This window comes from Pteropus vampyrus, unplaced genomic scaffold (genome assembly GCF_000151845.1).
Source record: "Pteropus vampyrus isolate Shadow unplaced genomic scaffold, Pvam_2.0 Scaffold47, whole genome shotgun sequence".
In the NCBI taxonomy this organism is placed as follows: domain Eukaryota; kingdom Metazoa; phylum Chordata; class Mammalia; order Chiroptera; family Pteropodidae; genus Pteropus; species Pteropus vampyrus.
Window position 1 is genome coordinate 6,819,807 of NW_011888828.1, and position 21,285 is coordinate 6,841,091.

The 21,285-nt window shown below is 38.3% G+C and overlaps 1 long non-coding RNA gene across 1 annotated transcript in view; it reads right to left on the bottom strand.

The window, feature by feature from the left end:
- Positions 1-461: 461 nt before the first annotated feature.
- Positions 462-21,285, bottom strand: part of LOC111739124 — a 42,700-nt gene continuing 21,876 nt past the window's right edge. The window contains exons 3-5 of the long non-coding RNA XR_002780120.1: positions 8,183-8,309; positions 6,700-6,804; positions 462-707 (exon numbers count right to left, since the gene is read on the bottom strand). This is a non-coding gene — a long non-coding RNA (uncharacterized LOC111739124). The remainder of the gene's footprint in view (positions 708-6,699; positions 6,805-8,182; positions 8,310-21,285) is intronic.

Genomic DNA, 21,285 nt, shown 5'->3' on the forward strand with positions numbered 1-21,285 from the left:
ATAATTCAACACACATGTATATATCTATATGCATATAAGATTGATGAGATATAACACACTTGCAAAAGGAAACATATTTAAATTTTACCCATGTTGGCCTTATTCATTCAATTACTCTTTGCCGTTTTTATGGATCGAACAGAGCTAAAGGAAAACATGGCTTTAAAATGGTGAAAAAATATGAAGGAAATAACTGTAATTCTTTCTTAAGGAAACTGCTTTTGCTACTTGTGCAATTTAAAATGGCAGCAATTAGTTTCTTAGGGGGATCTAATCACTTGCACAAAGAGAAAACATATCATTTTAGATACAGAATCAGCATTTGATTTGATCAGCAAATTCCTAATTTGAAAAAAGAAAAATAGCTTCAGGGCCCGGGTGGGCCACAGTAGTAAACCTTGCATGTGAAATGCGAGCCTTTGATTAGGAATATAAATAATTATTAGCTTATACCACATGGCTCCTCTCCTTTTTCCCTCTCGCATGCTCTACATCTACAGGGTGTTTTATAAAATTTATCTATGGGGAAGAGGGCAAGCTAGCAAGGGGTCCCTGGTCCTCACTTACTATCTTGTTAACACAGAATTCTGAATTCCTTGCTCGAATGCAGATTCCTGTTGTCAGAGGGTAAGAAAAAGTGTCAGCTGTAGTCAGCATACAGGAACATTCCGAAGATCCTAAGACAGCTTGTTTCTGGTTCCTTCTTTCTAAAATGACAACGAATTGTACATTAAAAAATTCAATATGGACATTTTCAATTTTAGGTAATCTTGCTTTCATGCCGAAATTACCATTGGGATTGTGCAGCCTTTTTTTCCCCTAGACTTTTTATTTATGGAATTAATTTTAATCAAGTAATTCTTATTCATTTCCAGTGATATAAAGCAGTACTACTATCTCGGTTTCTTAGTGAAAGAAAAATAGAGTGTATGTTGGCTAAACATTTTTCTGAGAACTGTAAAACACTGACATTTGATGGAGTGACTTTTCGTACTTCAGAAATGTATTATATACTAAAATTTAAAGAAATTCCGCCTGAATGTATAGATACACAATATAATGTGAGAAATTTCAGAAAACTTCATATCCTCTCAGTCTGTTTCCTGAGAGAGTTAGTCTAAATACCTCAGGTGCACAATTTACTACGTGTGTCAATTGATGAGATGAATCACCTAACCAGAAATCGAGGGCTAGAGGGCCACTTTACATAGAGCATGGCTTTCTTTCTGTGTCTAAGGCTTCAAATAGCAGACCAGACCTCCCAGATTACCTCCTTAGCATCTAAAGGAATTGTGTCTGCTTAGTCCTTTACTGAGGCAACAAATGGGTAAAATGACTACACCCTTATGGATTAGCAATTTATTTTCAGCAAAATCAACAGTGATACCCAGTGCCGATTATAGTTTATCTCCAAGCCCCATCTTGCAGGTATGGTCATTTATGAACCACTGCAGTTGGGATCTCCTTTATGGCTCGTTGTCCTAGTTCTGTGTCTCTGACTCACCATTTATTCCTCAATTTACTTGATCCACAATTGTCTGGCCACTTTTGAATACTGCTATTTATTCGCTAATTGTAGAGAGCTAGAGTCGCTTTGACTGCACCGGTTCTAAGTTCTTTCCTTAGGTGGTAGGCTTCTGTTTCTTGGCAGAGTTCATCGAATTTTGCCTCCTCTGTTTCTAATCCTGGCCCTGATTTCTGTTGTTCACTCTTTCTCCATGACCGTTTCCCCTTCTAGTATGCTTCCTGAAACTTAGGGGTTTATGGTTTTCCATGGATACAGATAGGAAGAGAAAGAAATCTTTAAACCTAGAACTGTGTGGAAGACTTTCCCCATTATTCACAATTTTAGTTTCTTTGTGTTGGCATTAAAGATCCCTGCTGATGAGAAAGTGTTTTCCACAATGGGGAGAATTTGGTGGGTATATGTATAGAAACGATTATTACTAACATGATCCATGTCTTTCACATACACAAAAAAAGAAGAATCTTGTATTTCAGAAGTAGCATGCATATTTAAGAAGTTCAACTTTAGTTGTATAATACAGAGGTTTTTTGAAGTGTAGATGTGTTTTAGGTACTGAGAACATATTTAAAGACTTAAAACATTCTCAGTGTGGCCCCCACTGGAAGCAAGATAAAAAATGGAGGTTTAAAGTGTTACATATTCTTCATGCCAGTCATTCAACTATGCATACCAGAATTATCTTAAAATCTCTCTTTTCAACCTAAAGTTTCATGAAACATGTCAACAGAATAGTAAAAAGAGTAGGCTATACAAAAATTGTTTTTAAGGACTATCTATCACCATTTCTGGCAATGCCTGGAAAATAAAAGAGGAAGCCTATCAATCAATAGGTACTGCGTCACACACAATGCCAGAAATACCTTCAAAAAGTATTGGGAAAGCCAACAAATCACCTAAGATAATTCTGATGATTAGGATGGAAAAGGTCTCTGGCGCTTCTTGCTCATCTTGGTGAACTGATTGCAGATCAGAACAGTATCTCTTCAGTCTCTGAGTGTTACCTGCTCTGCTCTGTACCCATCTGATATTGGCATGACGGCTGTCTTTTTTTTTTTTTTTTTTTTGGTAATTTTTAACCATGAGCAGCCAATGATGAATAAGTTTTGCATGAGAGGAGTTTAGACTAATTTTGGGGTTCAGACATGTGTTTATTAAATAAAGCATGTTAACTGTGTTCTTCAGGTCTTATTTGTTTACTAATTTTTCATCATTTTACCTGTCAGTCATTAAGAGAGAGGTGTTAAAATCTCCCATAATAACTGTGCATTTATCAGTTTCTCCTATAGTTTCATACATTTTATTTTATATATTTTGAGGTAAATTTATTATTAGAGGCATATTACTTAAGAATTGCTATATCACTATTATGAAATATTTGATCATAATATCTCTTATCCTTAAAAATGATTTTTATAATATATTCTATTTTGTGTGATATTAATATAGAGATGCCAGCTTGTTACATTTTTACTTTTTAACAATTGATGTTATTTTTTTTCTGTTTTCTTTGTTTTCTCATTTCATCATTATTTACTCTGTTTCTATTCTATTAGTAGTAATTCTTGAAATTTTACCATGGTTACTTAACAACTTGAAAACACTTGAAGTTAATCAATATATTAACCTCTCTTTCAAAAAACAGAAGCACTTTAAAACAGATTTATTCCACTTGACCCCTCCCCAAATTATCTTGATTTGTTTTAACATGATAACTTTGGCTTCTGTGTGAGAACGGAGGATAAGAAGGGCAAAAGTAGATACGAGGAAACCAGTCAGGAGGAGGCATTGGCCCTGGTCCAGGCAAGCAATGATGGCGGCTTAGATTGATGGATTGGATGCAGTAAGACTACTAGGTGCTATTGCTTCCCAGCATAGGATGGAATCATAGTACTGTCTCGTACAAAGCAGCTGGTTTCAGTGTGAGTTACGATAAATAATAGCTAATATTAATTGAGGGTCTCTATGTGTCAGGGCATTATAGTAGCACCTAAAATGGATTTCCCTTTTGATCCTCACAAAAATCCTATAAGATTTGTTTCTTCACCCAGAGAGAGACCCGAGGTTGCTGACTCAGTGTTCAGGTACCCTCGTGTGAGAGGAAAGTAAGCCAGGCCACAACGTAGGCAACTAAACCGAAGGGCCATGATTTGGCATAGGAAGAAGAGCATTCCCTTGAGAACCAGCAATCTAAAATCACATGCTTTTGTGTGCCTATTTGTGTTAGATTTCAAGTAAGATTAAATATCTATATCTTCCATTCTTGACACTACATAATATGTTAGAGAATTAGAATAATTGTTAAAATAGGCTTCCTTTTTTCATTTTTGTTATGTTAGGGTAGAAAATAAATATTCAATTTCTCTATGAATATACTCCTTTGTTGCATATAGTATCTCCCTCCATCTATCTACCTATCTATGTATCTGTCTATCTCTCTAGTGTTTATTTTGCATTTTATGATTACCTCTAAGTTAATAGTTACTAAAAGCTATTTGTTGCATTTTTTAAATTAAGTTTATATCTGTTGTATTAAAAAGATTTAAAAGGCTATCTGTCCCACAGTAAACAATTTTTTTAATCAATAAATATTGTTTAAGTGTGATAAAATTTTAGTGAATTATTGATTATAGGTAGTACCAATTTATAAATAATCAGTGTCCCCAAAATTGGTTTAAAATCTCATTTGCATTTCTATATAAGACAATAATTAAAGTCAGCATTTATAAAGTGCCTACTATGTATTGGGTGCTTTTACAAAAATGATTTGTTAATCTCTCAGAAAACACTATGAAGTATGTAAATTAATCACTATGAAGTATGTAAATTTTACAGATGAGAAAACTAAAGCTGAAAGAGGCTAAGTAACTTGCTGGAAGTTATGCAGCTTATAAATAGCACAGCAGAGTTGGGATTTTAACCTGGATCTGTTCCAAATCTTGGCCTTATTACCTCATTCCTGGCAAGCTCAGGAAGTCTACAGAAGTCATAAATGCAGCTTCAATATTACTCCTAAGAAATCAGAGTTTACCTACTCACCCTAATCTTCTCCAAACCCTGAGCACCGATTGAGCTGTGAATCTTTCTCAGTCCAGTGTCCAATTCCCTGTAAGGTTGGAGCAGCCCCCAAACTAGAATTTCTCTAACCGTAGATGTGATGTAGAAGAGAATCAGAGCTGGGCAGAGAATCAGCATCTGGGCAGCACACTGTGGAGCAAGAAGAAACTGCAGTAATAGCTGCAGGCATGAAAGAAGTGAGAGCTTGGGCCCAGGAGTTTATACCTTGTGAGTGAGAAGTGTATGTAGGGCCTTGGGTCTGGGCAGACCTATGGCAGGTACTGGCTGGGAAGGGCTCTGTTTACAGGTGGCATAAATAGGAGGTTGGGGAGACATTCTGTGTCAGAAGGACACTGAAGTTTCTTTAGATTCCAGTGTTTAGGTGTGGGAATTTTTCCTTCTCCCTCCCAAGATCTCCTACTGGGAAATAAATGTATTTCAGCAAAATGAAAAGTAAATACATTTGATAAAATTATTTAGAACTAGGTCTTTCTGCCCTGTGTCTTAATAAGATTTTGTTTATGCTACTTTTGTGGCCCTAGATTGTATAGAAAGAGATCATACTTAATTGATTTTTATACTCTCTATAATGACCTAGACATAATAGGTGTTCAGTAAGCATATGATGAAGGGAATTGAATTGATGTCTTGAGAAAATCAACATGATAAAATCAGCAATACATTTTCCTAATAGACTGGATTGAAAATGTTTGAAGAAGACAGGATTGCAAAGGTAGGCAGCATTGTCGTGCATTAGCAAGGCTGTATCTTCTGGGTTTTCACTTTAAGCAAAATGTTTCCAACTACTTTTTAAAATTATAATAACTTTACTACCTTTCTGCTGAAACATGGGTTGCCATCACCTAAGAACAAAGTCCAAATTGCTAACCAAGGCCCACTTGGCTCAAAGGCCTGATCTCTTAAGTTTTTCATGTTCTTTCACATTGTGGTATCTGCCCCAACCTGTCAACACACTTCCATGACTTTAATCCTGCCGTTAATGTCCTCTGTTAACACTGATTAAATCCTGAGGTGGGAACGTGGATTTTGCCCAAGCGAACAATGGCCTCTGATTTGAGCAATGGCGTGGCCCTGAGTTGAATGAACTTCATCACAGCAACGCATACCTTCAAAATTCTGGGCGTGTACTTGTAGTCAGAATGAAACGAAATAGAAATGTAACTGTGGGCCTCACAGAGCACTTATCTTTGTGGGGCCAGTGTACTTCAAGTCCTGTGCTTGGCTCTGTAGGTCAAGAAATGTGATTTTTGTCAGCTTATCCTCAGGTAATAAGTTGAGGGGCCCCGAGTCACACCAACCAAGCAGAGAAGAGCCAATGCATTTACTTAAATGTATAATTATCAAAGTTTACTAAGAGAGCCTACTCTGTTTCCACAGGATTATCTACATCGAAGCCAGATTATAATCAAAGGGTTATTTAATGAGTGTGAAATTGGAGCCAGGGATATTCTTAATGATTAGTGTTACTGAGTTGTGATAGGTTAATTTGTCCATGTCAAAGAGAATTCACTTAAGGCAGTAACTGTCTGCTGGGCATCCTCCGACGCCCTGTGAGGGGGTCCCAGCAATGCTGATGGCCTGTTTGTGCAGCCTCTTCCCAGAACAGCCCTGGAGACACAATGACAGACACTTCGTCTTTGACTCTGCTTTCTGCACTTCCTGCTGCTACACACCTGATTCTCCTGTCCTTGGACCGGCCAGGGTACAATATGTGAGGTTAAACCTTGCTAGATGCTATTGCATTCCAGGTATGCCTTCATGTGGCATGTATCCTCATCACCCAAAATGAACTCGTGTCCCCAAATCTCCTTATCCACACTTCACAGTCTCAGATTACGACTGCAGTTGGTAATTTTATTCGTTACGTTGATTTACTCTTTTAAGATAGATTATTCCTTTAAAAAGTTGTTTTTAAATATATAATACATGCACATAGTATAAAATTCAATAATAGAAAATCTCCACTTCCCTTCCACCTCTGTCATCTTTCTCTCTCTCCAATTTTTTTATTCCTGCTGCTGGAAACTGGGGAGGGCTCTTAGAAAATACTTTCTGGGTTAGTTTCTTCTCTCATATGTTTTCCCAGCACCCCATACCTTCCCTATCATCAGGACATGCTTTCTTGCTTCCTTGTATGTATCTGTTATAGATTGTCAGCTCCTTGAGGAATGGGATGTTCTGTTTTGTTTTATTCCCAGCACCTAGCACAGTGAATGTACCTTAGTACATGGTACAATAGATATTTATTGAATGAATGAATATTTTCAGTAAGTGACATTTACTAAGAGTTTATGATAAAATGGAATAAAATATTGTACAAAGATATTATTGATTGTAGTAGATCAATATGGGTCAGTGCCCTACCCAAATCCCCTTTTCCCTTACTATTTTGGTGCACACAGGACCAACTTCGAAATGCATTTCTTTGCCTGAGGGTCTTCTCTGATCGCCCAAGTCCAAAATGCAAATGAATTAATGAATACCTCCCACCACAACCAGTAGCTCTCAGCCAAAGACTGATGGGAAATGGGGTATAAATAGCAGGGGTTTTTTCGCCCTTAGGGTAGGACAATTCTGAGGCAGGTATCCTGCATTTGTTCCCAGAATTTCAAAGCAAGATTAAGCTCCAGTTATCTATAATGATCACTTGTTTGCGAACCTACTATCTGACATCAGTGTCCTTGAATTTACCTTGTTGTCTCTAAGTGGCCAGACTGGGATCACGTGTCCATCCCGAACAAATCAGTGTCCCCGGTCTGACTGGCCAGACTTTGAAAGGCATCAGAGGTGGCATGGATTTCACCAGAATCACGAAGATTGAGAGCGAGAAATGAAAGAAAATTAGAGGCCATTCCGGAAAGTATTGTGATTAGAGGTGGAACAGCCAAAGAACAACTATATTCTATTATAGACAGAGGATTGAGACTTACAGAAAAGAAAAAAAAAATTTTTTTCATTAAGATTTATAGCTGGTCTGAATTATTTATCAGACCTTCTAAGGAAAATAATATTTCTCTATTTTAAACTTTTGCAGAGAGCCTAAAATGAAAGATTCTTTTTATAAGTAAGATAGATATTTTTCTTTGTAGGGGGAAGGAGGGAATGATAACATCACACACCCAGTGAGGCCATAGGCCAAGCATTTCGCTTTTACAAACATATTGAAATATTATTCACCTCTGTAAATAAACCTGAACAGACAGGAATTTTTTGAAATGATATCTAAGTAGTTTTTATAATGAGAAATATTTTGAGCAACTGGCCATAGAAAGTCTGGGGTGTCAGCGATTCAACACACTTGAAGCTTTGAACATTAAAAGACCCCAAACTTCTGAGCTTTGCTTCTTAAAGTGTCTCTTATTTGCTGTCAGTAAATCCCTCAAGCTTAAAGGATTAACCTTCTCACCGAACATTCCTATCCTTTTACCCGCCTCCCTTCTACTGTTCCAGGACCACTAAATTTCTTACCAAGTCATTGTTTTCCAGTATAAGAATAATAATACCTCCCATCTCCAGTTTAGAGTTAAGTTAGTTATGGAATCTCTGGCTCTATGGAATGGATGGGTCGCTCAGTCTTACCTCAAGACTGGTTATTTGCTGAGTTCTCTCTTAAATCAAGATGCATAATAGAGGTCTGTCTTCTGAACACATACACGCTGGGTGTCTTTCTCTTGCGTGGGGCGAACAAAGTCCATCGACACTATCCCTAAAAAGTTGAGAGAGAAAAAGTCACTTATTCTTTCACTGGTCCATTTTTCCTAATATCACCTCACACTAGAGAATAAAATGCTGGTGAAGAAATGTTGGTTAGGAAACCGGAGAATTGGTTGGGTTGTACTTTTTCCCTGTCCTTGGAGATCAGCTTCAAGGTGGGGCAAAGGAAATGACTGTATCTTAAAGACTAAGTCTCCTTCCTGGGTCTGTAGGGATCAAGAGGATGATAAGGAAGAGATGGCCAGAAAGGAAAGTCAAACCATTCCTCCAAACCTGATGTGACATAAGAAACAAAACTGTAAAAACTCCAAAAGTCAAGGAGAATTGATAGGGAACACTTTAGTGAAATATCTTAAAGGACAGAGGACTGTAGTAAGAAAAGAGAGAACATTTCTATAAAAGCCAATATATGCAAAACAGTTACAGTTTCCTTAGACACCCTTCTACAGAAAGCCTGCCCATCTCCTCCAGTGCTGGCTTGGACTTCTATGTCCACAGGGTGAATGATGGGACTCAGATCAGGCCTGCTTGACTTCAGTTGCATCAATGCAAAGGAGAGCTTCTTTTTAGCAGGAAGAAAAGACTTAGCGTGGCTAGTAATCGTTGGAATGAAATTCCAGCTTGACATCTGTTCCAGACTCACCTGCAGCTGTTGCTTACCTACTTAGAGGCAGCTGGTGACTTGGCACAACACAAGATGTATGAGAGAAGGAGCTAGCAGAACTGGATCTCTCCCTGCCAGCCCCCGACTCCCTGGCTAAGTTACGCTGGGGTCATACGATCGTTCTCTCCATAGCAGTGTTCTCGGCTTGGGTTGTACGTTTAGAATCACCTGGCAGCTTTAAAAATCCTGACGTCCAACCTCACCCTAGACCTCAAGACTCTCTAAGAGTGAGATCTAGGTATTCGTAGTTTGTAAAGCTCAAGTGATTACATTGTGCAGTTAAGGCTAAATCCACCCTAGGATTTTTGCTTCACTGCTGGTGGGAGTTAGAAAGGATGGAAAATGAAGATATAAAGAAGAGTGGCATCTGAGAAAAAAAAAAAAAAAACATGGGTGCAGAGGAGAAATAGGGGTTACATTTTTAAAAGACTTAATCACCATGTAGAAGACATATGCTTTTGGAAAAAAACCATTGGAATTAAGAAATATAAAAACCTGGTAACAGTACAGGGGAAAAAAGGTCTCACAATTGGAGGAGACCTTAGATGTGTTTTAACCCTCTAGACGAACAGTGCGCGTGAAGCTTAAATCCAGCTTCTGTTCTAACACTGTCAGTGAGGTGTTCTCAGCACCTTCCCTAGAAAGATCTTTATGTTATCAATTTAACATCTGCCTTCCTTATAAATTATATCTATGTTTCCAATTCTGCCCTTTAAAACCATTCAGAATGAATCCAATCCTCTTCTAATAGCCCTTTGACCAAAAGACAGTTATCTTCTGCGCCCCCCCGCCACATATACTCTGCATTCTGATTAATGCTAATATATCAACTCAGTAATAAAAAAAACTTTCGTATCTATTATGTTATTTGGTCCCCACTACGTCCCTGCAAAGTAGGCATTAATTTATTATTTCCATTTTACAGATCATAAATGTGAGGTTCAGAGTAGTTAATACTTGACCAAAATTGTACCAATAAGTGCCCTGAACCAGCTCGAACCAGGCCTTCTGACTCTAAATGTTTGCCCTTTCCACCATGTTTGTTATGGACTCTGTACTTTCATTAATGCATCTAAGATGCCATTAGGTTTTTTAAAAGTTTTTTTTATAGCATCTTTATTGAGATATAATTCACGTACTATGAAATTCACCCCTTTAAAGTATACAATTCTGTAAGTTTTAGTACATTCACAGAGTTGTGCAGCTATCACAATGATCTAATTTTAGAAGATTTTCATCACGCCAAAAAGAAACCCTGTTTCAGTCCCATTGCAGTCACCCCATCACCTCCTCCCTCCAGCCTCTGGGAAAATGAGGCACATTCATACAGTGGACTATTATTCACCAATAAAAGGAATGAAGTACTGACACACGCTGTGACATGAGCGAACCTTGAAAACACGGTAAGTGAAGGAAGCCACATATGAGACCACATATTATATGATTCCATTTATGTAAAATGCCCAGAATAGGCATATCTATTATTGAGCCATTAGCTTTTCAAAAAATTGGGGTAAAATACACATAACATAAAATGTTTCATCTTAACCATTTTTAAGTGTCCAGTTCAGTGTTATTAAGTACATTCGCACTGTTGTTCAACCGTCACAACTATCTGTCTCCAGAACTTTTACATCATCCCAAACAGAAACTCTGTACTCATCAAACCATAACTCCTACTTCCCCTCCCTTAACCCCTGGCATCCACACTTCTACTTTCTGTCTTGACGAATTTGCCCGCTCTGGGTACCACATATAAGTGATCATACGGTATTTGTTCTTTGGTTTCTGGGTTACTTCATCCATGCTGTAGTATGTGTCAGAATTTCTTTTAAGGCTGAATAATATCATACACACACACACACACACACACACACACACACACACACACATACACACACATACACACACACACACTCTACATTTTTATCCATTCATTTGTCAGTGGACACTGACGTTGCTTCTGCCTTTGGCTACTGTGAATAATGCTGCTATGAACATGACTGTATAAATTTCTCAGGTGTGTCTGAGATCCTGCTTTCAGTTCTTTTGGGTCTATATCCAAGATTGGAATTGCTGGGTCATATGGTACTTCTACTTTAAATATTTTCAAGGAGCCATCATACTGCTGCCCTTAGCTTTTGCAAGCACTCACTGCAGCTTCCAGAACATGAATGCTTCGATATTATTTGCATGGAGCAGGCCAAACCTGCTCAACAGTCATTTAATTCCAGGCTCACAAACAATGAGGCGAGAAATGAGCAATCTACATCCCACCGCTAGCAATGCTTTTCATAAACTATTAAGTTAATGAAATGTCTCATTTTTAAAAAGTCAGTGACTAAAACTGATTTTGTTCTCAGCTTATTGTCTGTTAACGGAAAAATTTTAAAGGATCACTTTATTTTTAATAATCCTGTGAGTCAAACTTTTCTCAATGCTTGAGCAGAGCCTGCCCATGAATGCTCAGAGAAAAGCCGTTTATGAATAGATGGTTTCTGCATGTGGCCCAAACACTATGTTATACACTGAATTTTAGTCAGAGAGGATTCAATTTGCATCCCCTAATGGTTTAGTTATAGTCATGCCTCGAGGCATAGGAATAGACTGGATTTTGTATCACTTTATTTTTCTGACTCATGAGGGAAAAGGTAGATTGAAACAGTTTCTGCTTTGGAAAGAAGGAGAGATGTAATACCCATTTTCTCTTACTCTCAAGTGCTTTCTTTTTTTTCCCCCTCCTAAATGTCACTCCCTGGAAAAAAGATATTCATAGCCTTAAATTCCTCAATTCCTCACTAACATTTACTTTGCAGAAACGATGGACAGTAAACCACTAGGTGATGCGATCAGTACCAGTGCCTGTGGGAAGGTCAGCTGGCAACATAAATAATCTTCCTGTGTTAGGAGATGCCCCTCTCAAGGCTGGTCCCTAGGATGGGCTCCGTTTTAATAAGTCAACGAATGTTTTCCATCAAAAGTCATCATCTTGTCAATGAAATTCGTACAAAGCCACCTCACAATTAATTTGTCACCCAAATTCCAAATATCTTAGGTAATTTTTTTTTAAATTTAAAGTTCGCCTTGATTACCTACTTTGTGGAACGCTCATTTCCTTACTAGAGAAATCAATCTGATCCTTCAGTTATTACAGCGATGTGTGTGATCTTGAAAGTGATGTTAAGCATATCAGGGAAAATATTTGTTACATTTTCCTTTGAGAAGGAGAAAACTAATTTTTCCATACTGATGGAAGGCCACCAAGAACTTTCCTCTGCCCATTACTAACTGGGGGGCCATTTAATAAACTGATTATTTCAAAGTCCCTATGGGCCCCTGGTGCCACCACATTTGCCACCATCAGAATGACTCAACCATGAGCCCACAAAGTTCTGCCTGCTATGGGCAAGAGCCCTGACTTTCTCTTCAATGCACTCACGGCCTCCCTTTGCCCAAGAATCCAGCAGGAATAATCCCATCAGGTTCCCTACCCGGTTTATTCTAGTCTCGCCCAGATCATGGCTCTTCACTCCAGCACTCATGTCCATAAGGCTCCGCTGATCCCGTAATAATCTGACCCAATTTTCCTTCCCTCTGCAACCAGAATCCCTTCCCTCCCCCTCCAATGCAGACACTGTGCTCCAGCCTCCCTGGCCTTGTCACGGTCACCCCAACACCCCAGCCACACACTTGCCTCAGGGTCTTTGTCCTTGCAGTTTCTTCTGCCTAGAACATTTCTCCACAAATATTCACTTGGTTCCCTTCCTCACTTCTTTTATGTCTCTAATCAAATGTCACCTCCTCTGAGAGGCCATCCCTGGTCATCAGTCTGAAATAGCACATCCACACCAAGACCATCTTTTCCTCTATCTGCCATTTTCTTCCACACGGCACTCATCACCTGATGCATTAGGTGCTCTCTTTATTCATTTATTGCTATTTCCTCCCACTAGGACAGAAGATCTACTTCCCTGTAACATTTTACTCATGAAAGCAGTGACTTTCTAGCATCATCACTTAAATTCTATTATCATCACTTTCTGTGATCATCATCTTCCCACTCCATATACTCAATACATATCTGTTGATTGACATGAATAGTCTAAATGCTGCAAATACAAGAAATGCTTTTACTTCCTTACTTTAATGAGATTTTCTCCAGAAATATGTACCAACTATGATAAGCAGTATCAGTGTTAACATTTCAAAAAATTTTTAAATCAATATCTAGCACATATGTATTGAATACCTACTAGGTGATGGGATATAATATTAAACAAAATGAAAAAATATTCAACCTTAATGGATCTTCTAGAAGGGGAGACTGAATAAACAAGACAAATAAGTAAAATATATAGTACGTAAGGTAATGTTAAGTGCTAAAAAAGGAAAAATAAATTTAGGAGCTACAAAATATCAGGAATTAAGAAAACTAAAATTTTAAATAGGGTGACCAGGGAATGCCTCAAAGTAAAGGTAATCTTTGAAGCATGTGAGGGAGCTAGCAAAGTGGGAAAGCATACGCAAAGGCCTTGAGAGTATAAATTGCTGTTCTAGGACCAATAAGGCCAGTGCAGCTGGTGCAGAGAGAACAAGGGAAACAGTAGCAGGTGATAAAGTTTAGCGAGGAGAAGGGGCCAGATTATGCAAAGGCTTGAAGGGGAAGACTTGAAAACAAAGCCTTTGGAAGGATTTGAGCAGATCAATCTATTTCCTGCCTTAAGTTCTGCAAGATAACTTTGGCCCCTGCCTGAGAATAGACTGCAGAGATAAGAGAGGACCAGAAAAGGCTTTTCTAGTCCAGATGAGACATGAGTGGTTTGAGCCAGAAAGATGGTAGAATAGCTGGTGAGAATTAAGCAGAGATTCAACTCTGAGTTTGTAAAATGCAGATGTTCAGCCCACCCCAGTGATCCCAATTCATCAGGTCTGGGGTAAGATCCAGGAACTTTTAACAAATACTGTAGATGACTTTGTCCACTGTGATAAACACTGCTCTGACTTGCTTGCACACTGGAACCGTTGACAGGCACAGCTAGTGAGAGTTAGGGATGCCCTTGATGGGCTCTAGGAGCCATCGCTGCCAAAGACAAGCCTTTGGGAGCAATGGATTGCTTAAGCATCAGAGAGAAAAAAAATGATAACAAAATGCTGAAGGTCTCCATTCTCCTACAGTGTCCTCCATTATTGTAGAATGAATCACTCTTAAGGAAGAAGTAGGTCAGGGTTTATTCTCTACCTAACAGCTGGGGAAAAGTGGTCTTTTCTTGTAATTCTTAAGAGAAGAAATAGAAATTCTCTCTAGAAAATTTCCCTAGGTTTAGCTCATAAACTCTGGCCTTTGAATCCTTTACAAATTTTTGAATAATAACCTGGCCTTCAAATGCCTACTAAGATGATATGTCCAAGAAAAGATTAGAAAATATTTTTTCCTAGGGCTGGTATTATGAACTTTTGACTATATTTGCCCACATAGAAGATGTGGGCAGAGATAATCATAAGATATTTTCAAACTGCAAATAAATACCAAGCAGATTAACTTTATGTGATAGTTGTACACATTTTTTCTTAATATGGCTGAATTTTATTATAAAGGAGTTTTGGGGGCTTGGTTTTTTTTTATTTTTTGCCCTAGAGGATTGTTTAATCAAGGTATAACTGTACTAGCACTAAAGAAGAGTTTCAAGCATTTATCTTCACTCCTAGCAACCAGTTAACAACCCTTAACTATTCAGCTCAACCAATTAAATTAATTCCATGAAATAAAATGTGCAATAGTGATGATATCTGAAATCATTTTTATTCATGGTTGGAGACTATGAAGATTCTTTTGACAAGCCCTTAAAAATCTTGTGGGTGATGTTGAAAACTTCAGTGTACAAGTGCTGATTCAAATTTGGAGCGGGGGGTGGGAAGCCTCCTGATTTGATAAGAGTCATTTCTTCATAGAGAACATGAGAATCGCAAACCCCCAAGCTATACAGAGACTGCTAGAGTCGTCACATGCTCATTACTGAAAATCTCAGGAATATGAATATGCAAAGCTCATAGACTCTGATCAGCATCTGCCTCTTTCAGCCTGTCCTCCTGGAAAGGAAGTGTCTGTGCCTCTGGCTGTCCAAGCTCTGTGTTCTGAATCCCCAAAGCATGCAGGAGAAGAGGGAAGTGAGGGAGCCGGGGGGGTTTTGTTGGTTTTTATAGCAAAACCTGAATTTGCCTTTTACAGAGCATGTGTTTACAGATAAATATCAGAATTTAACCAGTGACGTCTCATACATTTACCTGCCAGGGTTAGTGCACATGGTTGTCCCAGAGGTGAAATAGGAGGAACCGAGGGGCGTGGCATCCTGAACCGTCTTCTGTGCTCTGTAAGTTCTTGCTATTTCATTAATTTCTCTGTTTCAGATTTTTTTCATCAAAAAAAAATTAAAAGCCAAAACATCACCATTTGCACTTTATATATTTCCAAACTCGTCTTTATTGCTCAAGATTCTTTAAAAGTTTATCCATTCTAAGAAACATTGATTTTGTACAAGGAACTCTCAAAAAGAGAGATCTAAATCTACCAGCATCCTTTACATTTTAGCTGCTGGTGGATACACTACCTCCTGTCCCTCATAACCTTTCCTCTCTTCCTCACTCTGTGCTAAACAGCAACCAAACTATCTTAGGCCAACAGTACCACCTACTGGTCATGGCGGTATACTGTACAATGAAATCACTTTAGCATGTACACAAGCCATATTTTCCCATTTTCTCTAGACTCGAAACTCAGTAAATTGTTGGAAATTTCTATTCATTTGCAAATTACATATACCCATGTTATCTCAGTCACCAAAAGAAGCCCCAATACCATTCATCATTTTAAATCACATCCCCATACAACTTTGATCATCCCTGTATATTAACCAATCCCATATCCTTCCCCAAATAAAACCCTTCTACTACACCCTCTGGAACTCATTACCATCAGCAAAATTTCCTATATCCTCAAAGTCTTTTCTACATTAACTTCACCTCTTTACTTTAGATGAAGCCTGTTCTTCCTGCAGCTGTGAGTACTCACTGCCAATTCCAGATGGTCCCCTTTCCTCCCTAAAAATTTTTGCTTCCTTTGAAGCTCAGCCATTAGTAATCTACCTCTGCACGTGTCAGTTATTACAGACTGCATAGTTGCCTCTCATCATTCTTTGAAGATTCTCATGTTCATTCTGTCACTCTCTCCAACAGAACTCTTCTCATAATTTTTGGTGATTTCATTATCATTGAGAAAATCTTTGCAATAATTCTACTCTTGGACTCTGGACATTGGCTTCTCCCATGATTTTATCCTCCACATCACTCCAGCTACTTGCTCTTATAGTCACGCATTGGACATCATCACTACCAGTAACTGCACCCTCTTCGTAATGTCAGTTTCAGACATGACACACTCCCACCACTACATCCTCTCTCCATCTTAACTTAACCATTTTCAGCCCCAGGATACACATCTGTTAAACTTAGTATCTGTCCCTCACCTCCCCATGTCTTCGTTTACCTCTTTCTTCAATTAAGACTCAATGGTTCGACACGATGATCATCACCATGCACATATCCCGATTCCTTTGTCCTTCTCTCCCACCATCACATTACCTTGTTCTTAGATCAATCCAAACTTCCACCTGCTCCTTCTGGTCCCTGAACTGTTGAAGATGGCCGAAAGAAAACAAACACATAGGCTGATAGATTTCACTTCAACCTCTGACTGTTAATCTCAAGTGGACTCACTGTTGCCAGAGAATTCTATTGTCTTTGACTAGTCACTTTCCTCTCTTACTCTCCTAGACTATTTTGCATCTCCCTCTTCAAACCTACAGCACTTCATCCTTTATTCTCACACTTTTAATGAAGTTGCTCTTCATTTTAACAGAAAATAGAGGCAATTAGAAGGAGCTTCTATATGCTCCCACACACTTTCCTCTCTCTACATCCCCATGTGCCTTCCCTTTTCTTACATTCAATCGTCTCTGCTCCTGTGTAAGGACAACCCCTCCACGTGCAAAGTGGATGTCCTCTTCCACTCAAGCCCATTCCTCCTGAAGCTGCTTTGCCCCGCAGTATCCCCTGACAGGGTGAGAGAGCAGTGTTGGATGTTCCCACGGGGCTATCATTTCTTCCCTAATTAACTGTTAAAATGCATCGAACCCAACCCCGGACCCCACCTTTTCACCTCCTCTCTTGGAATCATCGTCCCTTGGGCAAAGAGGTCACAGATCCCCTCTGTTATTCCTCCAAAGCCTAAGGCCTCTAGGCTACACCCACTCCCACCAGGGGTTCCCCCTTCAGGCCCAAGAAGCCCAGTGTGGGTACTCTTTGCTGGAATAAAGGTCAGGGTTCCCGTTGTCCAGTAATTTCTGTTTCACTGAAACCTTTGAAAATCATGCATTTTCCACCCTGCCTACTTCTCTCGTAACAGCACTTGCTGGACCCCAGACACACCTGTGTTTGTATTTCAGCCTCTGATTTTTAAATCGTTTTCACTGGAAAATCCGTTCCAAAGCAGCTAGTTAATGAATGAAACTTTAAAAAGCAATTCAGGTATCAATTGTGAATATTGCTTCTTCTCAAACAGGACCAGATTTGACAAAAGAATGTTCTGGTCAGGCTGAGTCACTACAAATGAAGGAGAAGGGAGCTGAGTACTGTCTGGATGTGATCAGTGTCCGCAGCCTGCCCCTGCCCTTCCCCCAGGTAACCAGGACTTCCGACACACATGGGTTTTTTCCCCCTTCATAGGCGTGATTCGATGTTGGAGACAAAGACATTTTGTAGGATTAGCCAGATAATACTCAAGAGTGGATCATGAAGAGAACTATACAAGAATGTCACTCCAAAATGGACCCTAAAAAAAAAAAAAAAAAGGATTTGATGCTAAGCCCTAAATAAGGAAAGTGGCCCAGCTGTGAAATATGCTGGCAATAAAATTTCACTTGATGTTGGCTCTGGCTCCTGAGCTCTGCTGTAAGACTGTCTACTTCTGAGCAGAGTCCTAAGATGCAAACAGAAAAGTCACACTATAAAGCTAACAGGAAATTGTATCTTCTCTGAGGTCAAATTTGCTGAAACTTTTGAATAAGGCACAAAAGGGCAAGAGGACCGAAGACCCTGGTGAAATCAGGACCCTGTCCCCTGAAGCCAATGACTGAGTGGGAAAATAATTTCATATCCTCATGCCTGGATTTTAAGTGCAGAAAGCAATATAGTGTGGCAAAAATATGGAGCATAAATTTAATAAAATGAGTTTTATGAGATGGAGCACTGCAGAGCTTCCCTAATTAAACTTTATCCTCACGTTAGGCCAATTTTCTTCTTTTTGGACCAGTCTATCTTTTATTTCTTAACTTCCTGTCATTCTTCTTATTGGTAAAGCAATTATTTTTACTAAAACCAGTAGACAGACCTCATAAAGTGACATTGTTTTGCCACCACACTGCATCATTGAAAGATATAAAAAATAAGTACACACTTTGGAGGGGAAATAAATCGCCCAAGTATCACTCATCACAGTAGATTGTGCTCATGATTATAATTTTAAACTAGGTTTTCTGCATGCAGATTGAGAAAATGTCCTTTATAATGTAGGAAAACAATGTTTGGTTTTAGAGACATTATGTCAAATAGATTTTAAATTTAAATGTTAACTCACAGGGCCAAAGAAAGATGTCCCCCAGAGGTTCTTAAATATATTCTCTTTTGTCGGAAAACTACCTAAACCTGCTAAAACTATTTTATAAAGGTAACTCAAAGTGACTTGCTAGCACCCACAGTTAAAATTGTACCTGTAACTATCTGTGCAGTAAAAATAAGCTTTTGATACAAGTCACTACAAACTTCTACTATAAGAAAATGTATATGAAATTTCCTCATTAAACAGCCTTTTTGGCTACTGAAAAGTCAACCACTTGTATACAGAGCATTATCTATTGGTAAAGTACCAGTGCCAAATAGAATTTCATAAATTAAGGCAAAATCCATATGAATCTTGGTGACGAACTTTTACAAATCACTTGCTTAATTATACTGCATTAATTTTTGACTAAGAGAAATAGATAATTTAAGAGAGAGTTAATAATGAGCTCCAGTCCCTTCAAAAAATAGTCATATTGTCATTTGTGGAAGGAGAATAGAACAGACAGCACTATTAGGTACAGTTTTGCTGTTTCTTTAAGATAAAAGACCCTAAGCTATGAGAATAGTGATATACGACATTCTTTAAAGTCAAAATTTCTCAAGATATCAGAGTATTCTTCCTGCTGGGAGTCTATAAAGAAACACCCAGTGGTGCTGGCAGTAGCCTCAGACTATTTTCTTTGAAAAAATGAGAATGATTCTGATCTATGGACCACCAGGTGCCATGTCAGATGCAGTCGTTATTAGGAGACCATAAGAATTTCGAAGCTGCTTGTCCAAGATGGATTCATGAAGCAGTCGCCATAAGATTAATTTACTTTTGTTATTTGATTGTTTTTCAAGAGGAAAAAAAAAAGCTTCCAGGGATTTTGCCATCACGAAGAGGGTGGAGAGCTGTTCAGGGAGAAAGTGGAGGTAAATCTAGGAGGTAAATAGAAGGGAAGAACACGTAGAAAAGGACTCTATTCATGACTATTATAGTTTTTCTCTCTGCAATAAAAATTTTTAAATTTAAATATAGGTAGATTATTTGCTTTGGGCTATGTTAAATAGAACCTGAATAAAATGATGCCAAGTGTTGATTCAATCAGTGTCTTTTAGCATCACAATATAGGCTTTCTTAATTTCCAAAAGAATAAGAAAAGCTATCCAGTGTTCAGGAATATTTTACTTACTATTTTAATAAACCTTTGTTTATGCCTAGAGGTGCCATTAAATTACCAGCCAGACATTAATATACAGCTCACAGGGGACTGGTGTATACATAGTCATTACTGCTGGGCATTTTTACTCAGGGCTCAGTCACTACTTTGTTTATACACAACTACTGGACAGAAGATTTAAAATAATATTAGTGTTCTGTTTATATCCCGAGATTGTTTTTCTAACACACTTGGAGAAGAATAGCTATTTATGATGTGGATCATATAACCACAATAGCAGGCTTTTAAAAATATTTAAGTCATCTTTAGACATTTTTTTTCTGTGATTACAGTAGAGGATAATTATTTTTTTTCATCTGAAAATGTGGCTGAACATACAGTGGTTGATGCTGGATAACAGGTTTTGCCCTTTTTCAGTCTGTAGTTCAGAGCTTGACACAAGAATCAAAGGTTAAGAGACTGGAGTACCTGGGAGATCACCTGAGAGACACCAACGCCCACCTGGGCAGATACTGGCCAATTATTATGTATTTCAGAAAATCAATCAGAACATTGCTGTGAAACTGAAGCCTAGATATGTTTGTACGTTAACTCTATCTATAATAATTAAATGATAAGTAATTCATCATGTATCAGTAGAATGGGTTAATTTGATGGGTGATTTTGATTTTTTTTCCAGCACTTAAAAAATAACACAACCGAGAAGCTGAGACTTACAGCTCTAAATTGCTTTTTCTTTAAGTTCATAATGCAAATCAGAGCAGAGAAATTCTATTCAATGATTTAAAATGTATTTTCATACTGCTTTCAGGTGCTGGAAGCAAATATCATAGCAGCAGGATAAAAATCAAAAAGCAATGCTGGCAAAATGGGGCTGTTTTCCTCAGCTAAATGGAATGCAGAGAGCATTCTTCGAGAACTGGTGGAACTGAGTAAATTCCCACTGTGGCTCTCAGAGCTGCTGGCTATAATTCTAACTATGTGGCTGCCTGGCAGAGCTTTGAAAGTGTGCTTATCGAAGGCCCGTTTCACTTTTAGAACACAGGTGACAAGATCAATGAGCCAGGTAAAACTTGGTTAACGATTTTTTTAGCATCACTAATAATGGAATAAGTCTATAGTAATTATCCCAATTATGTGTATGTAGAAACACTAAGAACAAATATTGGATAAAACACAAAGAAAAAATGGACACTGTTAACATCTTTTGAGAATGCAACTCTGGACATATCTATTAAGATTATCAGCACACACACTCCCTCTCTTAGCAAGTCCATAAAAATAAAACTCCCAGCACATAAAGGTGCATATGCAAGGATCTTTACTGTAGCTTTGTTCATAATGGCAAAAAAAAAAAAAAAAATAGACACAAAGGGAATGCTCATTACTAGGGATACAGATAAGTAAACTGTAGTTTATACAGATACACACACACACACACACACACACGGAGATTTATATATATAAGT